Source organism: Uranotaenia lowii, chromosome 1 (assembly GCF_029784155.1).
Source record: "Uranotaenia lowii strain MFRU-FL chromosome 1, ASM2978415v1, whole genome shotgun sequence".
Classification (NCBI taxonomy): Eukaryota; Metazoa; Arthropoda; class Insecta; order Diptera; family Culicidae; genus Uranotaenia; species Uranotaenia lowii.
In genome coordinates this window covers 170,024,845-170,031,116 of record NC_073691.1, presented here as the reverse complement: position 1 = coordinate 170,031,116, position 6,272 = coordinate 170,024,845, and the positions used below count along the sequence as shown (strand labels likewise).

Sequence of the window (6,272 nt, the reverse complement as noted above, 5' to 3'; positions counted from 1 at the left end):
AGTGCGCCTCAAAAAGCATTCAATAAGCTGAAAGAGAAATAAAAAGGAAAAGGGTGCCTTTTTTGGGGGAGGCTTGTATTGAAGCTCAATTGGCTAGTCAGTTGCTTTCTAAGCCGATGTCCGCGAGTTCGAGCCACATATTAGAACAACCAAAATTCTGGCTATCAATGAAAGTTTTAAAGTGACTGTTTAGTTGTTACCAACGAAAGAATTTCATTAATATGTCTTTGTTTTGCAAAATAAACTGTGAATCACAAGAAACCTTGAATGGGCAAAGGTACGAACTGCAAATTGGGCAAAAGTACGAATGATATACAGGGTCAACTGCAGTAGATCTAAACGAAAAGTTTCAACTATTTTCAATATGCATTGGAAACATCAGCGCATACTTTTTTTGTTTCTACAAAGACTTTCTCGCAAGAAAAATTGCTTAAATACGATGATAACTGTATTTCGTATTTCGTAAACCTGCTGAATATGGAAAATTAGTGGAGAACTCCAAATTCACGCACGTTGTTCGCCCATGTATAGGATTTGTATCAGAAACGGCTGCTGTAAGTAAAGATTGATATAGCGGATATAACATAATTTTCCTCTTGACTTCATACAGAATTGTGGAATTTTGAATGGTCGTAATTTTACCCCACATCATTCGAATTTTTGCCCCTAAGGTGGGGTAAGAGTACGTTTCGATAGCAGTTAGGCATTTTCACTACTGCTATCAAATGCGTCGATCGATTATCTTGGTAATTTTTTAGAAGAGAGATCAAAGTCTCAGGAAGCAAATGCTGTTCTTGGTTTTTGGACAAACATCTGCAAAATTTTGTAGAAATGGATAACACAAAAATCGTACTTTTACCCCACCATACTCTACAAGAAATCATGAATTTTTTTGAAATTTTTAAATTTTGAAATACTTTATTAATCAAATGAACACTTGGAATATTGTTAAGATTATTTTATATTTTTGCTAAAGGTACCAAAAACTCGATTGAAAACAACTAAAAATATTTTCATTTCAATCTATTTAAAACAACGTTTGTTAAAAACACACCTGATATCTTATCTCTCTTTTAAGATACACAGTTACGGTCTTCGATTGAGTTGTTCAATGGGGAATTTCTTTCAGAAAATTTAAAAATTGGCACAAAAACCATTACTAGGCTTGGTTCCACGTAAGAAACCAAATTGACCAAATTGAAATTGTTGACTATTCAATTTTCCCATACAAATCTAGAAGCTTAAATCAACTCATGTAAAAGTTACTTCAAAATTCTGCTAAAAACTGTAGATAAGGTTTGAACCAAAACGAAGCTTTTTAGACTCCAGGGTTTTAGAAACTCAAAAATGACCCCAAATCGACGCAGTTTATTGCTCATCAAAACTTTGGTTTTGTCTTGACATTCAAGAGCTACTATGGTAAAAACCAAAGAAATATCTACAAATTAAATAAAAATCGCTTTTAATGCTCAAGCTTGCTCCAGATTGGCTGTGTAGTTTTGATTCTTTATCCAAAATATTAATCCGATTCTATGTGACCCCTACTGAATTATTGTCGTTTTCGCTGGGTCGTTTTCGCTTCAAAAATCTAAAAATGGGGGATTGAATTCCTGAGATATCGCATCAAGATAATCGATTTTAAACACTGTTTTGGGAAAGAATGCAAACTTATATTTTTGAATTAGGAGCCTGTTTTAAAATTCAGCCTTAAATCTATATATTTCATCATTTTTTCTGTTAACATGACATGAAGAAATTAAACAGTTTGATAAAGTATAATAACTCAAATGTTGAATTCTTAGTGCTTGAGAAAAATCATATAAAACCCCTATTAAACCTTTGGAATATTAAAAAAACACCTAAAAATGCAGTTATCTATTCAAATCGTTTGTAGAAAATCTGGGATTAACTTCTACACATAAAAGGTACTATTGTTCTGCATTCTTTTTTCATATTTTGGTCCTCAACGCCAATAGCTTCATCCATAAAAAAAGTAAACTTTTTCCTTATTCATTCGTTGAACAATTTAAATCAAATTGTAAAAGAAAATTTTGACGGTTTTCAATCATTCACATTTTAACAGGTAAAATACATAGTGGTACTATTCTTGTTTCCCTCACTGTGCTTTTGTAGCACAACTTTTATTGGTAAAAGAAAATTATAAGAAAACTTACCCATCTGGGACTGAGCTTAATTTTCAATTTGACAAAATTTTATCATTCAAATCAAAGTCAATCAAGTCCGATCAAGTCAAAAACTAATCTTGAAAATTTTCAATTACTCTTAAATAAATTTGCACTTTTTCAAAAAATAACATTGTTTTGACATTGCAGAAGATTATTTCGTTTGATCAAATCAGAATAATTTGTTTGAAATCTCAAAGTTTATTAGAAAAAGTACTTGTTTTTTTAAAGTTACATATCTCTATAAATGTTTTCATTAATTCATTTTTTGCATATTATCACAAATTTATCACATCTTATCTCATCACATAAGGATTTTTTATTCATAAAAACATCAGCTTTATTTATCTGTTGGTTTTTAGTACTACTGATTTATAATAAAATCATTCTATTTTTTAATATTCAATTCAACAATCAAATTCAAAACATTTAAAAAATTCTATTTTCGGAAAAAAAATCTAACAAGCATCGCATAAGCGCTCTTATAAATCAGTAATGAAATTTTTTTTGTTATTCTAAAAATGTAAAAAAAAAACGCATAATATGAGTTCCAAACTCGAGGTGATAAACTTCAATACTTTTAAAGACTGTTAGAAGGCAAAAGCACAAGTTATTTCAGGGCTCGGTCAAATTAAAATTAGACGAACGTCACCAAGAGGGCATTGAGAAAATTGGAACTTAAATTACTGCTTTCAGAAGTCGGCCCGCCTGTGTGCAGCAAATTACTGAGGGCGCCATAAAATGTTACAACCAGGTGTGAGCGGATCATTATCACTCACTCGGTGACAATCCACGATTCCTAAATCCAGTCACGTGAAACCTCGTCTAACAGAAATATTCACTTAGGTTCTTCGTTTTTGACCCGCTACAAAGTGGAAGCCTTGTGACATTATCAAAACACTTAGTGTGGAATAGTTTCATTACTGGCTATAATAATTGACTTAATAATATTAGGGTAACTTTGTAGGGTTGAAAAGATAAACTTTGTAAAGATAGCGAATGCAGTGTAAGGTGATGAATTTTGTTCATCTCGAATACCAACCATCAGTTCTCGATCATCGTTTGTCGGTTGAAATTTCGGATGAGTGCACTGACCGAATGTTTAAGCACCGAGAGTTGATTTGAATTGATTTTCTCGTGAGAGAGCGGGCTAACAAAAATACACTCCTTGATATTCAATCTGGTTGACACATTAACCCTGACAACTTTTTTTTTTGTCGCTGGAGCGCTCTCCACTATTTTGCACTATTCTTCACCTGGTGACACTTTATCAATGTTGTTTCAAACACTGAGCGTTTTTTTTGTGTTGCTCTTCTCCGTTTCACGTTAGAAGCAGGGAAAAAAAACCACAAGCGGAATCCACGCAAACAGGTTTATTTATATTTTCAAAACGATTGCGGGTGATCAAGAAATCGCACACATCTGTTGTTGCAGAACCACCGAGCTGGTCGGTTACGATTTCGGGATGATTGAACAAGCCGAATGGGACGAGACGGAATCACACAAGTAGTCAAAAAAAACTCTCTTATCGAGCATATAGCATCATCGGCACACTTTCAAGAGACAGAAAAAACTGAAATCGTACACATTGTTTCAACCTGGTTGTTTGGTTTGCCGTTCACTTCCCTCCCTATCTCGGACTCTCAATCTATTTTAGGATTTGCAACCAATTCTGTCCAAGAATACTTCCGCACCCAATACACACTCTAGAGGGAGGCTATGTAGATCTTGTGCATCGGTATTTACGAGATTTAGAAAACAGCCAAGCCGCAGCGGCTCAACCGTCGGTCTCTGTCTAACTCTGCAGAGAAAGCGCCGACGGCTTAAGCGATCCGCTGTCTCAAGTACTTTCTTAGATCACACTACTTATTGTGACACAGTCCTGCTACAATCAGTACAGGACGAATGTCCATCAGGCGACACGCTCCGGTGTTGCCGCGTTTCCGGAGTTTTCAATTTTCAAAACACGGAAGTGCACCATCAACGTAGGTGGTGTAGATGACGTATCTTGAGAGGACAGTCGGGAGCGAACCGGAAAACTAAGTGTGCACTCGGATGCAGTCGCGATAAAACTGACGGGTAGTTTGTGATTTAAGAAGTGCAACACCGACAAAAGTGCAAATGCAGATGATGACGGACGAGCTGTCGAGAAGAGGACGACGACGAGCAGGAGGATGAAAACGGCGACGGCTGCAGCGACAGCCGCACACAACACAGCACAAACTGACGACGAACAGTACCCGATTCGCATCGTACCGTACGGTCCGGTCCGATCCGAGCGCCGAGTTGACTCCCCATATACACGCTCTGCTCTACCTACCCAACACAGACCGGCTAGCCCAACCAACCAAGACGCTAAAATTGGCTGGCAAGCGAGAGCTTCAACACAATCTACACCGAACCGACAGTCCTTGTGCGCGGCAGTGCATCCACGTCCCATCCACCGAGCCCCACGGAAAACCGGAAAACCTGTGCCTGTGAGCGTGAACTTGGAAAACGAACTATCGCGACTGACGACGACGACGTCCGAACGACGGCTCCACGCGCAACAAACCAAGGCACTGGCAGGCAGGAGACCGACCACGTCTAACACAGCTTACATTGCGATAGTTTTTCTGTGTTTACACGCCACCCCTCGACAGCCCATCACTAGGCTCCACCAGCAGAGAGACATTCATTCACAGGAACAGCGAACGACATGTGAGCACATACACAAACAACACACGGGGAATTTATGATGTGCTCACACACATCAATACCGATACACGAAAAAAAACAGATTCGCGAAATTTACGCGAACCACATGGTCCGCGAAGCACGGTTCCCCCCAATGAATGCAGTGCTGTATTTGTGACGGAACTATCATCATCATCACATTTTTCGACCACGCTGGTTTGTTGATTTCCATTCCTTGTCACGACATCGAATCGAGAGAATCGCAACTATCGTCGACGCGATCGAGAGAGGGAGCGTAAAAGTTGTCATTCCTCGTTTTATTTTACCATAGGAGATCCGGTGGTAAAATTTGAAGTTCATATTTGGCTGAATAAGAGGTGCTCCCAGAAAAAAAATATTTAAGTACAGGTTTAATAATCGTGCTTACTAATAAGCTTCATTTAACGCTTAGTTTCCAGATATTATGTATGACCTTTTGTTAACATTGAACAAACAAATGTTGAATATGAATTTTGTAATTTGAAAAGGCCACTTTGGTTCAAAATCGCTGAGAAGAATTTCATTTTGAAAAAAAAAACATATTAGAACTTCGGCTTTTTTACAAGGCTTTTTACACTGTTTTGCGTAATTTGGTCAGTTCTAAGAACTTTTCATTGGGAAGCAATTAGAAGTTTTTGAAGTTGGGGTAAGTGGCTTCAAAAGTGAGACATGAGACGTGAGACATGAGACCTAAGACGTGAGACCTGAGACATGAAATCAGAAACCTGAGGTGTGAGACGTGAGAAGTGAGACGAGAAACGTAGCACGTAAGAAGGAAGACATGAGCACGTTAGAAGGACATTTGAAGTGAAAAGTGAGTAATGGAATGTGAGAAGTAGGAGACGAAAGACATGAGTGGTGAGAAATGGGACGTGAGGAGAAAGAAGCGAGATGGGAATCGTTAGAAGTCTCACGTCTCACGTGCCACGTCACATGTCGTTTGTTTCACATCTCATGTGGAAAGTGAAACGGGAGACATCAGAAGTAAACCAGAGACATGAAACATGAGTCATGAGACATGAGACAAGAGACACAAGACATGAGACATGAGACATGAGACATGAAAAAAGAGACATGAGACATAAAACATGAGACATGAGACATGAGCCATGAGACATGAGACATGAGACATGAGACATGAGACATGAGACATGAGACATGAGACATGAAACATGAGACATGAGACACGAGACATGAGTCATGAGACATGAGACATGAGACATGAGACATAAGACATGAGAAAAGAGACATGAGTCATGAGACATGAGACAAAAGACATGAGACACGAGACATGAGACATGAGACCTAAGAAATGAGACATAAGACATAAGACGTGAGACATGAGAAGTGAGAGGTGAGACGTGAGACGTGAGA

At 38.0% G+C, this 6,272-nt stretch overlaps 1 protein-coding gene across 1 annotated transcript in view; it reads right to left on the bottom strand.

The window, feature by feature from the left end:
• LOC129749528 (uncharacterized) overlaps positions 1-4,386 on the bottom strand; it is a 228,373-nt gene extending 223,987 nt beyond the window's left edge. The window contains exon 1 of the mRNA XM_055744546.1: positions 3,226-4,386. The gene's annotated coding sequence lies outside the window, so the exon portion shown is untranslated. The remainder of the gene's footprint in view (positions 1-3,225) is intronic.
• Positions 4,387-6,272: the final 1,886 nt, after the last annotated feature.